This window comes from Lynx rufus, unplaced genomic scaffold (assembly GCF_022079265.1).
Source record: "Lynx rufus isolate CCGP_SWC_20201006 ecotype Redwood Valley unplaced genomic scaffold, mLynRuf1.p SCAF_8, whole genome shotgun sequence".
Taxonomy (NCBI): domain Eukaryota; kingdom Metazoa; phylum Chordata; class Mammalia; order Carnivora; family Felidae; genus Lynx; species Lynx rufus.
Window position 1 is genome coordinate 30,612,846 of NW_025814896.1, and position 20,717 is coordinate 30,633,562.

The 20,717-nt window shown below is 37.0% G+C and overlaps 1 protein-coding gene across 3 annotated transcripts in view; it reads right to left on the bottom strand.

Moving 5' to 3' along the window:
• RNF24 (ring finger protein 24) overlaps positions 1–20,717 on the bottom strand; it is a 79,119-nt gene that overhangs the window by 47,334 nt on the left and 11,068 nt on the right. Inside the window, exon 2 of one of the 3 annotated variants that reach the window (XM_047069031.1) lies at positions 5,727–5,862. The exons of 1 other annotated variant lie outside the window; for it this stretch is intronic. The gene's annotated coding sequence lies outside the window, so the exon portion shown is untranslated. Of the gene's footprint in view, positions 1–5,726; positions 6,166–20,717 lie in introns of those variants that run through there. One more of the 3 variants, XM_047069030.1, reaches the window with a different exon arrangement.

Genomic DNA, 20,717 nt, shown 5'->3' on the forward strand with positions numbered 1-20,717 from the left:
CTGATTCTTGATTTTGGTTCAGGTCACGATCTCACAATTTGTGAATTGGCGTCCCAAATTGGGACTCTGTGCTGACAGTGTGAAGCCTCCTTGGGATTCTCTCTCTCCCTCTCTCTGCTCCATATTATATATATATATAATTTGCAATGTCCAGCTTTACATGGAAAAAGATCAGAAGACCTAATAATAATTCTGGGCTTCATTCTTGCAGGGCAACAATTGCTCAGTGGCCTTGGGGCCTCCAAGCTGCTATGTTGCTGTGCAACTGGGAGGTGAGGAGGGGACATTCTTACGTACTAGGGTAAAGTGCACCCCTGGGCTAAGTCACTATGCTCTCATTTGTCACAATTTCCACTATCCCCTAATACTCCCTAACTCTGAACCAAATGTCAGTAGGTCACTTGTACTTATCCTGTTACTTTTCTCAAAGTAGATAAATATTTCTACCTCTATCAAAAGAAAGAAAGAAAGAAAGAAAGAAAGAAAGAAAGAAAGAAAGGAAGGAAGGAAGAAATCAAGGACTGTATGATTTTGTTTTCTACCCAAGTGTACTTGAGTGATTCAATTTTCTGCCTGGCCCTATTGCCACCAAGTTTGTTGCCTTTCCCTTATGATTTCTATCTTTGATTTTCCCACATCAGATAATAGAAATTCTCACCTATATTCTTTCTTAATACCTACATGGTATTTAACCCATCTAGAAACTATTGCGTGGAAAAAAGGCCTAAAATTGTTTTTCCAAATGGTTAGTCATCTATTGCAAAAGCATTTGTAAAGCTCTTTCTCCACTGTCTTAAAATTCTACCTTTTTCAGAGTCACTTTTTACATATGTCTGGGTCTGTTCCTGGATTCTGCAGTCCCTTCACTTTTTCCTATCTATGATAATGTCCTGCACCAGCATGCAATGTTTTGTTTTAATATAGCTTTATCATACCAATAATTAATACATGATAGGGCAATATTTCCATTATTACTCTTCTTTTTAATATTTTCAGTAAGTCTTTATGTATTATTATTATTATTATTATTATTATTATTATTATTTGAGAGAGCACGTGCATGCATATGAGAGAGGGGCTGAGGAAGACAGAGAATCCTAAGCAGGTTCCATACTCAGAGTACGGAGCCCAACATGGGGCCCTATCCCATGACCCTAGGATCACGACCCGAGCTGATACCAAGAGTTAGATGCTCAACGACTGGGCCACCCACGTACTCCTCAAGGCTTTCTTATACCATTTTTTTTTCCAGATAAACAAAAGATATCCTGTTGGGAAGTTGACTGAAAGTATATTAAATTTATAGCTTACTTCAGGGAACTTATTTTTCATTTATTCTAGTTTCATTTTATGCCTTTCAGTAGACTGTATAGCTATATTCATACAGGTTTTATACTTTCCTTTAGTTTATTCCTAGTTATTACATGTACTTTTGCTGTTATTATGAATGGGATCTTTTCTTCCATTATGTTTTCTAAGCTGGTTATTCCTGGCATAGAGAAAAGCTACTGCTTTTTGTAGATTTACTTTGGAGCCTAACATGGAAAAATTTTTTAGGGTAGGTGTGACTAAATGCCTACATAAAAATAAATCTTAATAAAGCACTCACAGCTCTGAGCAGTGAGACCCCAAGAACAACTAGCTACAAAACATACACCAAGGCAAATGAACATAGTGACTTTCAATCAGGCTTTTTACTTATATATCACCTAAAATAATTGTTATAAATATATTCTCACCAAATATAACTTTACTCTGAACTAGGTGATCTCTGGCTCATTGTTCTGACAATAAAATAGAAAATTTACAAGTTGTCTTTCAAGACCCTGCCCAAATGGGACAGTGCCCAAACAGTATGTGCTTTAGAAGATGCAATCTTTTTGTCTTCTAAGCATAACCAAAGATGGTCTCAGGAATGAATTACAAATATAAGAAAACCAAGATACATCCTTGTTTGTTTAGCTAGAGCATAGGAAAACAACTGCAGAAGAGATTATTCTCTCAGACCTGTGACTGAGGTTCAGCTGATGAGCCACAGTGTAGCCTTACTAGGCTGGCCAGGACCTGGCTCTACTGCAATAACTTGAGCCTAAAAGAATTAGATGGCAGGTTCTATGTCTCTATTAATAGTCAGGAGCAGACGTGGAGCCTCTGCAGCTCAGTCCAAGCTGACTGTTCTCTACTTTGTCAGAGGCCAATAAAACCACAACACATCTATTATGAGTTGGATTTGGTATATTTCACTACTAAAGAATACAGGAATTTGATTGAATGTGTGCATCTCTGGAAGGATGCCTAAGAAATTGATAACATGAGCTGCTTTTGGTGAGGGGATGAGATATCTAGGAGGACAGAGTCTTCATTATAGAATTTTCTGCATCTTTTAAATTTTTTGTATTTAAAGTAAAAGAAAAAATCCAGTGATGTATCTGACTAGTATTTGTCTATGTCTATAAAAGCTGGTAGAGCCAACGGTATTAAAAGATTTAATGTTTACTTTTGAGAGAGAGAGGAGCACAGAGTGCAAGTGGGGGAGGGGCAGAGAGAGAGGGGGAGACAGAATCTGAAGCAGGCTCCCTCTGAGCTGTCAGCACAGAGCTCGACGCAGAGCTCGAACTCACAAATGGTGAGATCATGACCTCAGCCGAAGTCGGACGCTTAACCGAATGAGCCACCCAGGCTTCCCTGGTATTAAAGGATTTAAAGGGAGCAGGTATTAGAAGTCCATTTGTGTAGAAGCATAAAGTATATGTACAGAATTAAGCATACATTTCCTGCCATATCTACAGTGCACCAGTGAATGTCAAGCATTTAGGTCCCCCAGCAAGCATCCCTATACCACGTTAGACTACTTCCAAGTTTAGCAGAGAAACACTGCTTAAAATCACTTACACTCCTTGATTCTAAATCTATTCTAATGTACCAAAGTTATACAGTAATTTTAATTCCGTTTCCCCCATGTGACTTACATAAGAGAAAGTACAAAAGTTTTACTCATGCCTAATCAACACTTGAGTTCACCTGAAAATTCATTTTTTTTTAACAAAAAACTTTTTAAGTTTATTCATTTATTGAGAGAGACAGAAAGAACAAGAGAGGGAGGGTCAGAGAGAGTGGGGTAGAGAGAGAATCCCAAGCACTCGACGCTGTCAGCACAGAGCTGGATATGGGGCTCAAACTGTGAGATCATGACCTGAGCTGAAACCAAGAGTTGGATGCTTGGGGCGCCTGGGTGGCGCAGTCGGTTAAGCGTCCGACTTCAGCCAGGTCACGATCTCGCGGTCTGTGAGTTCGAGCCCCGCGTCAGGCTCTGGGCTGATGGCTCAGAGCCTGGAGCCTGCTTCCGATTCTGTGTCTCCCTCTCTCTCTGCGCCTCCCCCATTCATGCTCTGTCTCTCTCTGTCCCAAAAATAAATAAACGTTGAAAAAAAAAATTAAAAAAAAAAAAAAAAAGAGTTGGATGCTTAACCAACTGAGCCACCCAGGTGCCCCTGGTTCACCTGAAAATTCTATTTCTCATGATAAGTCAGTAAATTGACAGTCTTCTGAGCTTTGGTCAACAAGATTTTCCTAGGCCCTGGTTATCCTTGAGTATAGGTTAAGGTTGCATTTCCATATGTGCAGAGGCCCAAACCCCAGAATGCAGAACCTCAGGTAGAGGTCATGCCCTGAGGTGCTTTGTGCCTGAGTACCTAAGCTGCTCCTCTTAGATGGTACCACCAACTCACTTCCTTCAAAGTGCTCCAGTCTATCACTTTCAGAAATTTCCTCTGCATTCCCAGTCTTTTATAATCTCCTCTGGTACTGGGCTATTGGAGATTCTAAGATATCAGGGCTCAAAAATCTTTCATCTTCAAAAGGCAGACAACTAGACAAGATAATTGGTTGGTATTCTGTAAATATTTCTCTAAATGCATCTTGTGTTATCTGAGTTACAAGTCTAAGGTCATTTTTATCTTTCATCCTCCAGAGGATAGTTATTTCCAGTGTTAAACTGGTAAGTAGGTATGTGAGTATACTGTCTTTAAGTGTCAAATCTGGAAAATAAGTACATGCCAAACTCTCAACCTGCAGGCAAAGGTTTGTTTTTCTCTACAATTACTTCAGTTTTTCCTTTACTGAAACTTCTTCCTATTTGTAACACTCCCACCCCCCCACCCCCCATTATTTGGAGGAGACTTGCAGGAGCAAAAAACTAGGTATACAGGATTTGTTATAACCTATTTGTCTATTCCATGAATTTTAACCTGAATCTTTCCATTTGGCCTTAATTTTATTGACCACTCCACTATTCTTTAAAAAAATTTTTTTAATATTTATTTTTGAGAGAGAGAGACAGAGTGCAAGCGGGGGAGGGCAGAGAGGGGGGGACACAGAATCCGAAGTAGGCTTCAGGTTCTGAGCCGTCAGCACAGAGCCTGATGCAGGGCTCGAACTCACCAACTGTGAGATCAAGACCTGAGCTGAATCAGATGCTCAACCCACTCAATCCACTGAGCCACTAGGTGCCCTGACCACTCCACTATCCTGATAACATTTTTTTCCCCTTAAGGGATGTACGTTTTTTTAAAAAATATTTTTACCACGGTGCTTCAAGGTGTTTTTTTTTTTAATTCTAATTAGTTCTTTTTAATAGTCTTTGTGTCTTTTACTCTTTTCAGTCCTATTATTGACAATTCCATTCCTTCTACATTTCAGTTTTTTTTTTTTTCCTGCTTCTTCTATTACCATTGTTTTCTCTGGTTTTGTACACAGCTTTTCTCTTTGTTGGTATTGCCCAAGTTCTAAAATCAAGGCTGTGGTGCTACCTTTGCTCACCACAACTGAACTCTGTCTTCTTATACATTTTATATTTCAGATGTTTGTTATTTTGGTGGGTCTCTTTTTACTCTGTCATATTCCCAGTAATTATTCTGTGTTGGCTCCATAAAGACTTTCTCTCCATTTTTGTGTAAAGTCTCTATTTTCAGTTTAAATCATTCCATCAGATTTTTATGAGACTTCACTTTGATGATGGTGAGGTATTCAAATTTGATGTCTTGTATTCCTTTCTGACCTCTGTCCTAAGCACAACCATACATACAATATAATTTCACAAATAATCCGCTTATCAGCACTTAATGACCAACTTCTATTTAATTCAGTCTTGTGATTCAGTCTTGTGATTAAGGACGGAACTCTTTTTTTTTTTAAATTTTTTTTCAACGTTTATTTATTTTTGACAGAGAGAGACAGAGCATGAACGGGGGAGGGGCAGAGAGAGAGGGAGACACAGAATCGGAAACAGGCTCCAGGCTCTGAGCCATCAGCCCAGAGCCCGACGCGGGGCTCGAACTCACGGACCGCGAGATCGTGACCTGGCTGAAGTCCGACGCTTAACCGACTGCGCCACCCAGGCGCCCCAGGACGGAACTCTTAAAAGAGTATGGATTGTAGGAAAAAGAGCAGAATAATGCTGAGATAGGAGTACAAAATGAGAAGTTGTAAAGAAGGAAAATACTCTCAGGTTGAACTTTACATCATAATTACAAAGGCAGTACAAAGAAGTGAGATGTAATGAGCAGTTCTCATTCTTAGCATGAAAACAAACCCTAAATGTAATATAATACCTGCTTACTTTTAGAAATAAGCTGATTCCCCCCACAAATGTTTTTTCTCACAACAAAAGAAATAAAAATGTAACAGGAGAGCAATGCCTGTGTCACTCAAAACCATACTCTAATTACCTGGGGATGTTTAATTTTCAACATCTCTCAAGTTTGATGAATGGGCCAGTGAGCCTCTTTCTTTAGAGCCAGATCTTATTCTACATTAATGGCTCATCATCTCCTGGGTTCTGGTACAGGTGGGCATAATAGACACCTGCAGAGCACAAAACAAATATAATTCTTAAAAATTGGTAAGTGCTTCTAGTTGCTGGAGTAAATGTATTATTGTTGGTGTAATGCTAATCTACTTATTTACTAGAATTATTAAAAAGATGGATCATGAAAAGAAAAATCTTCAGTATGAACTTAAAAAAATTTTTTTTTGATTATGTTATGGATATGTTATTTGAGAAATGGTTATCTTTTCTATTCCTTCAAGAAAACCAACTTGATTATATAGAAGGAATTTAAATGATTATTTGCAGATGACAGTAAAATAAAAAATACTTACTAATAAATATACACAATACATATTAAGAAAATATGAAAGATACAAAAGAAGATGTAAATAACTGAAAATATATATCTGCTTCTTGGTTGTGGAAACTCAATATTATAAAGATTATCAATTTTCTTTAAATCTATAAATTTAATGCAGACAAAATGAAAAATACTGCCATAATTTGGCTTTTTTTTCTGGAGGCTGGAGGGTAGTTAGAGAAGCTAGTTCTAGTTCAACAGGAAAAATGAAAATGGGAAAATAGCAGACATATTCCAAAAAAGAAACACTTGTGTTACTACCACATGAACTGACAGATTACAGGACAGAATAGAGATGTGATAATTAATCATAGCTGCAGTTTGCCAAATATCTCCAGTTTTCCATCTTCTGGGCACATGTATGACTATACTGATGGTGTGAGACTCTCCAGGGCCCTCTTCCCTTTAGCCAGGACAAAGAGCAATGTTCAAGATGGTGGCAACCCTGTTGGCCTAAGTTACTGAGTGAAAGTCATGGTGCTGAGCCTCCAGCGACCCTTGATGGACATGTACCAAAAGGAAAGAAATTTCTTATTATAAACCACTAAGAGTTGGAGGTTGTTTGTTATGGCGGTTTAACCTAGCCTACCCTGGTGGATACGAGAAAGCTGGAGAGCAGTTTAAATTCATATAGGAATCTAATATATTATAAAGTTGATATTATCCAGTAGTTGATATTACCCATTAGTAAGCACTCACACATTAGTGACATTGCCAATTAATAAAACTGTCAGACTCCATGAGAACAACTTGACAAAATTATGCATGGATTTACCCATTGACCCAGCAATTCCACATTTAGGAATTTAACTTTCAAATGTGCTTACATGTCTACTCAAAAACACATATATACCAGGCTCTTCTTTGCAGTCCTGCTTGTAACAGCAAAAGGTTGGAAGCAACCTAAATATGTAACTGGTTACAGTTTATCACCATAAACTAATTTTGCAGTTGTTAAAAAATGTTGTAAATAAGATACCTAGGAATAAACCTAACCAAAGAGGTGAAAGACCTGTACTCTGAAAACTATAAAACACTGATGAAAGAAAGTGAAGACAACATAAAGAAATGGAAAGACATTCCATGCTCATGGATTGGAAGAAAAAATATTGATAAAATGTCCATACTATCCAAAGCAACCTACACATTTAATGCAATCCCTATCAAAATATCAACAGCATTTTTTCACACAGAACTAGAACAAACAATCCTAAAATTTGTATGGAACTACAAAAGACCCCGAATAGCCAAAACAACCTAGGAAAAGAAAAGCAGAGCTGGAGGCATCACAATTTCAGACTTCAAGTTATATTACAAAGCTGTAGAAATCGAAACCGTATAGTGCTGGCACAAAAACAGACACATCGCCAATGGAACAGAATGGAAAACCCAGAAATAAAGCCACAGTTCTATGGTCAATTAATCTTTGACAAAGCAGGAAAAAGTATCCAATGGAAAAAAGTCTCCTCAACAAATGGCGTTTGGAAAACTGAACAACAACTTGTAAAAGAATGAAACTGGATCACTTTCTTATCCCATACACAAAAATAAATTAAAAATGGATTAAAGACCTAACTGTGAGATCTGAAACCATAAAAATCCTAGAAGCGAACACAGGCAGTAACCTCTTTGACATTGGCTGTAGCAACTTTTTTCTAGAGCTGTCTCCTGAGGCAAAGGAAACAAAAGCAAAAATAAGCTATTGGGACTACATCAAAGTAAAAAGCTTCTGCACATCAAAGGAAATAATCAACAAAACTAAAAGGCAACCTACAGAATGGGAGATATTTGCAAATGATATATTCAATAAAGGGCTAGTATCAAAAATACATAAAGAACTTATAAAACTCAACACTGAAAAACAAATAATCTAATTAGGAAATGGGCAGAAGACATGAAGATATTTCTCCAAAAAAGACATAAAAAACGCAACAAAAAATTAACCAAAAGACATACAGATGGCCAACAGACATATGAAAAGATGCTTTACCATCACTTATCATCAGGGAAATGCAAATCAAAACTACAATGAGATATCACCTCACACTGGTCAGAATGACTAAAATCAACACAAGAAAACAAAGGTGTTGGGAGGATGTGGAGAAAAAGGAATCCTCTTGCACTGGTGGTGGGAATGAAAACTGGGCAGCCACTCTGGAAACCAGTATGGAGGTTACTCAATAAGTTAAAAATAGAACTACCCTACGATCCAGCGATTGCAGTACTGGGTATCACCCAAAGGATACAAAAACACTAATTCAAAGGGATACATGCACCCCCATATTTATTGCCCCATTATTTTTTATTTTTTTATTAAAAAATTTTTTTTAATGTTTTTATTTATTTTTGAGACAGAGAGAGACAGAGCATGAGCAGGGGAGGAGCTGAGAGAGAAGGAGACACAGAATCCAAAGCAGGCTCCAGGCTCTGAGCTGTTAGCACAGAGCCTGACGCAGGGCTCAAATTCACAGACTGTAAGATCATGACGTGAGCTGAAGTCGGATGCCCAACCGACTGAGCCACCCAGGTGCCCCTGCCCCATTATTTACAACAGCCAAAATATGGAAACAGTCCAAGACTTCACTGATTGATGAATGGATAAAGAAGATGTGGTGTGTGTGTGTGTGTGTGTGTGTATATATATATATATATATATATATATATATATATACACACATACATACATACAGTGGAATACTACTCAGCCATAAAAAGAATGAAATCTTGCCATTTGCAACAACATGGATGGATGGAGCTAAAGAATGTAATGCTAAACAAAATAAGTCAGTCAGAGAAAGATAAATACCATACGATTTCACTCATATGTGGAAGTTAAGAAACAAATGAGCAATGGGGAAAAAGAGAGAGACAAACCTAGAAACAGACTCTTAACTATAGAGAACAAACTGATGGCTACCAGAGGAGAGGTGGGGGGGGGATGGGTAAAATACGTGATGGGGATTAAAGAGTGCACCTATAATGATGAGCACTGGGTGATTAAAAATGTATTTTGTGCTGATTTGGCACAGTTTGCATGATAATATTACTAAGTAAACAAAATAAAAACAAGGTACAGAACTGTTTATGTGGCACATTACCATAAATGTAAAAAGATTAAGAGAGAAACTAACTTTGCATATGCCTAAAACATCTCTTAAAGGATATATAAAAAACTGGTACCAGTGACTGTTTCTGACAGGGCTGGAGGAAGACTGACTTTTCATCAAATATCTGTTTAAAATACTGAACCTGGGTGGTTCAGTTGGTTAAGCCTCCAACTTCGGCTCAGGTCATGATCTTGTGGTTCACGAGTTCGAGCTCCACGTTGGACTCTCTCTGCCCCTCCCCTGCCTATGCTCTCTCTCTCTTTCTCAAAACTAAATAAACATTAAAAAATAAATAAATAGAATACCTTTTATATCTTATAATATGTGCATACATTACTTACTAAGGAGGCTACAACAGAAATTTAACTGTAAATGTACATAGAAAAAGGTTCCCTATGTTGTTTGTAAAGATTTGTAAGGATTTTTCAAATTTGATTATCATTTAAAAGACTTGGTTGAAAACCCTGGCCTTTTTGGGACAGATTTGGTGAGGAAAATTTTCCATAAGGATTATTAGATATTTCATAAATATCCTGTGGCTATCCATCTTAAATCAACATTTGCTTAGGATAATTATCTAATGATTTTAATTCCTCTTTTACAAATTATATAAATTGTTTCTTCTCTCAATTATCTAATATTTCTAGAACAATGTTAAAAATACAATGGAAATTGTTTTCCTCATAATCTTATGAGATTGTTGTTTTATCAATAAATAAGATGTCTGGGGCGCCTGGGTGGTGCAGTCGGTTAAGCGTCCGACTTCAGCCAGGTCACGATCTCGCGGTCCGTGAGTTCGAGCCCCGTGTCGGGCTCTGGGCTGATGGCTCAGAGCCTGGAGCCTGCTTGGGATTCTGTGTCTCCCTCTCTCTCTGCCCCTCCCCCGTTCATGCTCTGTCTCTGTCTGTCCCAAAAATAAATAAATGTTGAAAAAAAAATTTTTAAAAATAAATAAGATGTGTAGGGGCGTCTGAGTGTCTCAGTAGGTTGAGCATCCGACCTTGGCTCAGGTCATGATCTCACAGTTCGTGAGTTTGAGCCCCGCGTCTGGCTCTGGGCTGACAGCTCAGAGCCTGGAGCCTGCTTTGGATTCTGTGTCTCCCTCTGTCTGCTCTGCCCCTCCACTGCTTGCACTCTGTCTCTCGCATTGTCTCAAAAATAAACATTAAAAAATAAATAAATAAAATAAATAAATAGGATGTGTATAGCACTGAGACACAGACACAGGCACACATATACATACCATATATTAAGGAAGTTTCCATCTATTCTTAATAAACTACTTTTTTACTAAATTGGAAAATGCATTGCTTGAGGATAACAGATTTTATTTTTTCATTTTACCAACTCAGTAACAATCTTTTTAATATTTCTCTTCTTCAAAGACAAGCAATTGAAAAAAAAAAGAATCTGCTGCAGATCAGCATTTTTAGAATGTACCAATATATTGATACTAATACAAAGTTTAAAATTATGTGTTTCTGCCCTGTCTTGAGAGACATTTTGTTTAATTTGTGGTTCACTAAAACTAGATACTCCAAAAAAAAAAAGATAAGCAATTGAGGACTACTGATGAGCAGCTCTGACTTCACGAGATCTTCTATTTCTTTGACCTTTTGGTCTTGGCTTTAAATTAAAAAAAAATTTTTTTTAATGTTTACTCATTTTTGAGAGAGAGAGAGAGACAGAGCACAAGCAAGGGAGGGGCAGAGAGAGAGGGAGACACAGAATCCAAAGCAGGCTCCAAACTCTGAGCTGTCAGCACAGAGCCCAGTGAGGGGCTAGAATTTACACTGTGAGATCATGACTTGAGCGGAAGTTGGATGTTTAATCTACTAAGCCACCCAGGCACCCCTGGTCTTGGCTTCAGATTGGGATTTTTGAAAAAGAGCCTGATTGATCTACTTGAGGCTGCTTTAATGAAACAGCTAAAAATCAGTAGACAAAGCAAGAAGAATAATTAACATCTGATTGAAACCAGACAGCAGTCCTTCACCAGGTACTGAATCAGAGCATTAAACCACCTGAAATATGGATTTAGAATCAACTTTATAACCCTTAGATGTAAAATTAAAAAAAATTAAATTTCGCCACAGACACCTCAGCACTACTTAAATATATTGGCTGAGCTTTTTTTTTTTTTTTCCAATTTGTTATAGAATAACTTACTTTTGGAAACAAACTACAAGTTTGTATATAAGCCTCATATAATTGGTAGACTGGACATTGTACCTTTCTAGGGTCTTTCTTGAAAGTAGATCCACAGCTTCCACTGATGACTTTCACTTTAAATTTCAGGAAAACCAACAAATTTGGAGCTTTCACATTTGAAATTCTCTTCTTAGTGTTATGACTTCTAAAGCAAAAGGGCTAGACATTGGCTTAAATAAGTAAAAATAATGTTCATGTAAAATCTCTATGTTAAGTATACAATATTCAGCTTACTGCTTTGTGGTTCTTAGTCATATTGGTTCAAGTTCAAACTGACTGTTAATGATAAAAGACTCAAAATAATGTAAACACAATTATAAATATATCACCTATGGATTCTGATTGCACTCAATGCTACAATACAATTAATCTAGGGAAAAAAATAACCTTAAAAATCTCTGAAACTGGAGAATCTTTTTTCTTCAAACAATTCTTTAGGATATGAACCGAAGTGAACATTTTGCATAGTGTTTTAGAGTTTATAACTAGCATTCACATATATAAATCTCATTTAATTCTTAAAATCACTGTGGGATGGGTATTATACTTTGTATTCAGATGAAGGAATTGAGACTAACAAAGGTCAAGGTAGCTGCCCTACTGAAAACAGTAGTGAATGGTGGAAGAGGGACTGAAACTCACATCTGAATCCAAATCCTTTCTTCTTCCCATAAGATCCTACTGCATCCTACTGTTGCATCCTACTGTTAGTGTTTCAATGGATGTACAAATGATTTCTGGGATTCCTGTGAGCAGTGAGTATGCTGATGCATCCTGGTTCATTGTTGTTGCCTTAGAGAGAGACTCAAGAAAGGCCAACACTATAATTACCAAACAATTTGGAGCTGTGAATATACATGTATATTTAAACTTTTAATTTTGAAATAATTTTAGATTTTCAGAGAAGCTGCACAAGTTACCATAAAATTCACCTAGCTTCCCCTAATGTTAAAATCTTACACAACCACCAAGACAGGAAATCAAGACTGGTGTAACACTACTGTACTGCTGACTTCATTCAAATTTCACCAGTTTTTCTATTGATTTTTTTTCTTTTCTAGGATCTACTCCAAGACCTCACATCCCATTTAATTATGTCCCTTTATTTTTCTCCAATCTGTGACAAAGAACTGTGTCTTTTAAATTAAAATTAATTAAAGTTTATTTTATTCTGATTCTGAAAATGTCATGGCATTTCTGGAAACAGCACTGACTATTGAAAACATCACTTGGGAATTGCTGGGTATATGTGATAACCAAGAAGACATCCTGAACAAAGAGCCAGAGTGGCCTGAAAGACAGAAAAAGAGCCACTCTTTAAATAAAGGAAAAAGTCAGCTGTGATAATCTGGAGAGGTCAGTTGTATTTAAGACGTTTGTCCACAGAAAATACACGAACAATCACTTGTAACTCCCTGGAAAAACACAGGTTACCAGACAGAAATCAATGCAACTCTGTTTAATGGAGCTGTCATGAAAGGTTATTATTATTATTATTTTTAATTAAAGGACTTGAGTTTGTTCAGTCTATAGATAAGGTAACTTAATAATTATATTCAAGTATACAAAAGGTTATTAGAAGGCACTACATTTGCTTTACATATGGATCACCTTTTGTAAATTGTATCATAAAAGTGGCTGAGTTGTGGCTAACTCTAAATCAAACCTGAACCACTGGGAAGGTGCACAGACCCTGTTCAAGTTACTTTGGGGGAAGTGCCAAGAAGGTCCTCTATAAACTTTTATAGGTTACCTCCTATTCTTGAAAGTTCTGGGTTGAGCACATTAATTCCAGAACTTTATTGGTGAATTCTCAATTACCAAAAAGGTAATGGTTTTTTAGAATTCATTCGTACAGCTTAGAATCCCTGAAGAAGAAAGATTACATGGCATAAACTATACGTACTAAAACCTAAACAAGGAAGTTAAGTAAACCACAAGCACTTCTAGAGTAGTAAAACAAGAACAAGTTAACAAATGAAAAAGATTCTGTTGATTGAAGATTCTGTTATTGTACAGCCTTAAAATGAGAGAAAACAATGTCTCTGTGGTTTAGAAATTCATCAGCCAGGAAATGAGGGTAAATCAGAGGGCTCCACCGCAGTAAGTGAGCTCTATGGAAGATGCCATAGCAGAGGCATTAAGTGCAGATTCAACCTTAGCCATTTCCCTCACTATGGCTGTGGGCAAGTCTCAATTCCCTCATATGTTAAGTGGGGATAGTTACCACATCTGTCTCTGGAGGGTGTACCTGGTATATAGTGAGTGTTCATCAACATTATCAGGGTCTTTTCTAGTTCTTTGTTGCAAGGTTAGCATTGGAATTAGCGTCTAAATTTTCTCGTGTCAGGGATAATATGAGTCTAGGCCACGTTTTCCTGGGCCATTCTGTTCCAATCCAAATCTTTGAGCCTGGGCCACAAGTGGACTTCTTTCTGATGGGACTTGGAATAGGGAATTCTGGGAAATGGGAATTAGTTTAGCTACATTTCTTCAACAACAGTTATAGATGGCTGATCTGTATAAATCAAAAGCCTATCAGTTTTTAGATCTTAATTTTGTAGGAGAATTCTACAGCCATAAAACACCATCTAAGATGTTCATGACTAACTTAGCAAACCTCAAATAGTTATGAAGCCAGCGAAGTGTACAGGCTGTCTGGTACTTTGACACTGGTGATGATTACCTTAAGTTTATAGATAGTTTACCTTGTATTACCTCAGGTTTATAGATATTATAGTCCTATGCATCGCCTCAAAGGCTCTCCTTTGTCTACTGGGATCACTTTGTTCTTTTAAGAAAGATACGGGAAGACATCATCCTTAAGAGGATTTTAGGCAGACTATGGAACAGCTGAGATAATGGCACAGATGAAACATGTTATTTCAATATTCTGGGGATGAGTCTGGTTCTGCTGATTTTATATTTTCAAAAATTCTGAAAAGGTCATAATCATTCCAAAACAGTGAATAATTCTTCTCTAAATGGGTTTTTAAGAGTCAAGACTTGCAATATCATTAGCCCTTAGAGGCTCTTTCCTATATAAAAAAATTTTTACAAGACCACTACTAATCTTCATCATGCAAAACACTATTATTTTGATTTTGTAGGTAGATATATTAGAGACTATTTATAAGTTTGTAATTTTTCTCCCTTTTCAAGATCAAGAATAAGATGGGTGGCTCAGGTCAAATGAAGCCTTACAAGGCATATGTTCCCTCTAAAGTCATTGTACATCTAGGGTTGGGTCTATTCTCTGCTTGATCAGTTCTCTTGGGGGCTACTGGGCTCAGTGGGAAAAATTCACACTAACTAAACTCACAAGAGCCCGGTTCATAAATCATAATATCAACTCATGAATTCAAACTAGGAAATTGACCTAGCAATTCTCTCTTGGAAGATCTTATGCATTAACCCAGTTACAGAAAAGAGAATCACATATTCTTAAGAGATGCTCCCATTACATTGTCAGCTCTTCACCTATAAAATGACATTTCCATTGTGAGAATCAGTATCACCTACTAGAAATAGAAAACACTCCTTCTTTAATGGAAGAGATACAATGGCAAATGCTCCTGAGTTTTCCCTTTCATTTATCATCAACCAGATTGTAGTGGACTCCCCACCCCCAGTATCTTTTCTTCCTTTCTTCCACTATAGGTAGAACTTTTAGTGAGGCACATGGCTATACTTCCCACCTTTCCTTGCAGGTATGCATGGCCATATGTCTCACAGATTCACATGTGATGATTCACATGGAAATATCTCATAATTATGCTTAACAGAGCAGTGAAGGTACCTTCTACTTTCTGCTTCATCCCTCTCTCCATTCTGCTTCCTGTAATGTGGATATCACCATCTTGCTCAATAAGAATATGGTTTACACCCAAGAGGGAGGGTAGAGTGCTAAGAAGGAAAAAGGGACAATTGGTAAGCAGTCCCTGATGTCATGGAGCTCCATACCAGACTTGTGCCAACTATTACATGAGTGAGAAATAAAATTTAATCTTGTTTTAAGCCACTTTTTGTTTTGGGTTTTCTGCTACTCATAGCTGAATATTTATCTCATATATAGATGTTCTGGGTGAGTATTATTTTAAATTATTTTATATTAATAGTCCATTTGGAATATCAGACCATGGCTCCAAATTCTATTTCAGAAAAATTTGATTTTTGCTAAATTGATATTTAGCCTTCTGTCATGACACCACATTAGATAACTAATTAGAACACAGGAAATCCAACATTACAACACCCTAACCTCTTGATGTAATGTAGGAAGCAGTCTGGGCCCATCAGTAGTACATTTACCAATTACCTTCACAGAATCACAGAGTTAAAGACCATCAGCACTAATTAAGTATCATAGTCCAATTGCTCCAATTTATAGAGGAAGAACCTGAGGCACAGAGAGGTCAGGTTTTTCAAAGTCAAAAGGCTGGCCTTTGTTTTTTGTTCTTTTCTTAACTACATCCACAAATTTGAGGGGGAAGATGCTCTGAAGATTGTATTTCTGTGTATCCTATCTCCAACATTTATACTAATATCTATCTATCTATCTATCTATCTATCTATCTATCTATCTATCCATCTCATTGGTTATCCCCAAATAAAATATCTAGGCTTTAGCTCACCAAGCTCACATAAAAATAAAAAATGCAGTATGTAACCACAGACATTAGCACATAACATGTAGCACGTAAACACAGACATTATATGATAATGTCTGAGGTATGCAGAATATTCAACAGGAAAATTAGTTACAAAAGGAAAATAGCAAATAAAAATGAGAGTGTGTAACAGTTTGTTACAACAGTCCCACAGAGTTATATCTTATTATCCATATTGAATGATGTACCTATAATTATGACATTATTCACATACACAAATGAAGCTAAAAAGAATGCTGAGACATGAATGAATCTTTTCCACAGTCTATGTTAGAACACCATTCTTGGGTTGGCAGTTACAGTAACTATTTGTAGAACTTTTCTCATCATCTGTGACTGACAACCAGTCCTGAGACACCAGTCAACTTTACTTAAAAGAAAATCATTTCATCTCTTCTCCCTACAGGATAGGTTAGTGTACCTCTATGAATCTTTTTAAACATGTTTACTCATTTTTGTGACTGGAGGGATGGGCAGAGAGAGGGGACAGAGGATCTGAAGTGGGCTCTGCACTGACAGCACAGAACCTGATGCAGAGCTTGAACTCACAAACTGTGAGATCATGACCTGAGCTGAAGCTAGATACTAACTGACTGAGCCACCCAGGCACTCCCAGCTCTAGGAATCTTAGTATCTCTTTTTGTTATAAAAGAGAACATAGATAGACCTTGAAAATATCATGCTAGGTAAAAGAAGCCAATCACAAAGGATCACATATTGTCTGATTTTTTTTATATGAAAGCCCAGAATAGGTAAAATCTATAGAGATACAAACAGTAGATTAGTGATTGCTTAGGGTGGAGAACGGGCGAGCAGAAGGGGCAGGATGGAAGAGTGATGGCTAGGATACAGATTTCTTTTTGAGATAATCCAATAACAATGAGAATATTGTTAATATTAACAATGAGAATATTCTAAAAGTGACTGTGGCGATGGATGCCTAACTCTGAATATACCAGGAACCACTCACTGCATTGTACACTTTCAATGTATGGGCTATAAATTATGTCTCGGAAAAGCTGTTTAAAAAAAAGGGGAGAGGGAAGAGAACAGACTTAAGACAAACATTAGAAATGATGTATCCAGACTCTCCTAAAAAGTTAAGAAAGTATGCAGAGCAGGTAAGTGGTAACAGTTTTTTTTAATATCATCTGACTGCTATTGGAATGGAACCAGCCACAGCTCAGTAGCCAGGTGAAAATGGCAGCATAACGGTCTCATCCTTATGAAAAGGAGATCACTGACATGTAGCGAGGATTGTTTGTTCTTGTGTTCCATTTTGTGTTCAACTCTTTCCATGTTCCATCAAATTGCCTAACAGCAAAAATCATTAGGAGAGCACTTTATTAAATGAGATAGACCATACTCACAATATCTCTGAAGTAACTCAATTATAAATTCAATAACTCTGAAACATTCCATTAGAATTAGCTTCATTGAAGCACACAGTTAACAAATAGTAGGGCCAGAACTTAAATACCACATGCCTTTTTTGCCTTTAGGAAATTAAACTTGTAATTAACTGCAAAAATGTATGCTAGGTTTATAAGAGTTGGAAAGTTAGTCTGAATAAAATCTAAATGCGAGTTCCACTGATTTCACTACATTTGTTCTTATTTATCTTAGCCTGCAGAAAGTATTGAAATTCCTTATGAGGAGCCAGTTTTCATTTGCTTTACAGGAACTTTTAAGTCAGATTATATTTAAAATGTCAGAAAAAGAATATTAGAATTACAACCTCAGATCTAATAAATTCAGAATTGAACTATACCTTAACTTCATTAAGCATACTGGAGCTATTTAATAAGAGTTATTTACCACAACATGTGAGATTTCTATAAATTCAGACTGAACAATACCTGGCTCTTAAAAGATACTCAATAAGGGGGTGCCTGGGTGGCTCAGTCAGTTAAGTGTCCAACTTGGCTCAGGTCATGATCTTCCAGTTCGTGGATTCAGGCCCCGCATTAGGCTCTGTGCTGACAGCTCAGAGCCTGGAGACTGCTTTGGAGACTCTGTGTCTCCCCCTCCCTCTACGCCTCCCCTGCTCAAGCTCTGTCTCTCTCTCTCTCAAAAATAAATAAACATTAAAAAAAAAAAGATACTCAATAAGAATTTATTGATATGAATAAAGGCAAGACAGTAAATCCAAGCAGCATACTGGATGAAATAACTGAGATATTCCTAAGAAGACAAAAGCCACCCTTGTGTGAGAATACACAAGCTTTGTGGCCTCCAAAGAGGAGAGTTTCAACCCCACAATTCCAGTACTCCACCACTTTCTAGCCCATACAGCACTTAACAAACAAGGAAACAAGACAAAGGCTGCATCTTGGGGCCCAGGCCCAGGGGCTTCCTGCTGCATTAAATGAAGGTGAGGAGGCAACAGCTGAAATACAATTTCTTAGAGGGCTCTTAAAAACAACAACAACAACAACAACAACAACAACAACAACAACAATCTTCATCCTAATAGTGAAATCAACTCTACTACTCAGTAAGTGCAATGACTTAAAGAGAGTAGGTGTTCCACAAGCATCTGTGTTAATTCTAAAGTAGGAAAAGGTAATGGGTTTTTGTTTTTGTTTCTTGTTGGGTTTTTTTGGTGCTGAAACCTAGGAAAATATAATTTTCAATACTAAAACCATTTCAGAGTCCTGATGAGGAATAGTTTTTATGCTTAGCTCAACTGACTAAAAATAAGTATAGATCTTATTGATGGTCTTTTGAAAGATCCCTTTATAACAGCATTCTTTATCTTTCAGAAAAGACACACGGTATTATTATTTAAAAATAATAGTAAGCAAGGGTATGCCTATGAAAAATCATATTAGCACAAACTTTTAACGGCTTTCTCAAGTAACATTACAGACTCTCTAGAGATGGTCACTAAGCTAAGAACACTGGCCTCTTTAATTTTCATTTGGTATCAAGATTACTTTCCCCACAACACACAAATTCAAAAGATGAATAAAACCAATCTGGATTAAGGTAAATGAAGCATGACAAATAAGTAAGGCTTTTTTTTCAGCATGACTTTATTTAGTAGTTTTACTGGATAAGAATATGAAGACATGAAGTTAAACAAGAAGTATTAGGAGAAATGGTGATCAAGAGACACATAAAGTACAATTTAAATAAAAAGAATGATATCCAATAAAGAATTCTCCTTGTCTTTAAAGATATTCAAACATTAGTTCTACAACATACAACTTTGATTCCTTTACACACAATTTCACAAAAACACTGACAATATTTTAAGGACACACACACAAAATGCTCAGCCCGGGAAGAATGAATGGATAGATATTCAGGGGCTGGGCCAAATTGACTCTGGAAATCCCCTGATTTTTTAATCCTAATCTAGTACTCTTTCCTCTTCACTGCTTGATTCTAGTCTATAACAGGCTTTCATATATACACCTTGAACTTTCAGAGCAACTGGAGTCCACATTCTCAATTGTAAAAGAAAAGCAATCGTTCACATTTTGCTATAGTACTCAGAATTTCACTGTGACACTCATTAAAACAAAAGAGTAACTCAATTCTTTTTATTCTGATTCAAACTCATTATGTTTTATCAAGAACACAATTATTATAAAAATACTTGACAGGGGCGTCTGGGTGGTTCAGCTGGTTAAGCGTCCGACTTCAGCTCAGGTCATGATCTCACAGCTCGTGGGTTGAGTCCCGCATTGGGCTCTGTGCTAACAGAGCCTGGAGCCTGCTTTGGATTCTGTGTCTCCCTCTCACTCTCTACCCCTCCCCCGGGTCATGCTCTGTCTCTCTGTCTCAAAAATAAACATTAAAAAAATATTAAAAAATATACTTGACAGCCTCTTATACAAAGCATATTTCAGGGTAACCCTAAATAGCCCTACTTGATGAGATAGTATTCTTTATAGAATTCCTGTTACTAAATGTGGATCAGATAACAGAATAAGAAAATCACCATTCTGCTGCAATGGATGAAATATGATACTGACATGACCATCAGTGGAGTCTTTTATCATTACTACAAGCAGGGTAGCCAGGCACAACAGCAGGCCTCTGGATGTGGTATAATATTAAGCACCTCCTAAGCATTCTTGCCAAAGCACTGAAGTCTGATTTTAGTCAAGCCTCTAGAGCTAACTTCCATTTTTAGGAAATACTAGGAATAGATTAATAAACTCACACCATGAAGAAGCCAACAGACAAATCCCAAATGTGAGATATTCCACAGGACAAATGACCTGGTTCCTGTGACATACCAAAAAAGGTGGGGAGAGAGGGTGGGAAGAGGATGTTCCCTAGATCAAATTAGACACGAGAGACAAAATGACCAAAAGTGGTCCAGGGACTTTGAATCCTGGTATGAACAAGACATCTCTAAAAAACATATTCTTGAGATAATCAGGCAAACCTGAATAGGGTCTATCTATTAGATGACACCAAGAAGTAAATGTTAATTTTATTAGGTGTGAGAATGGCATTTGGGGTCTATAAGACAATGTCTTTACTTTTTTTTAGAAATACATTTAGAAATATGTCAGGGTACA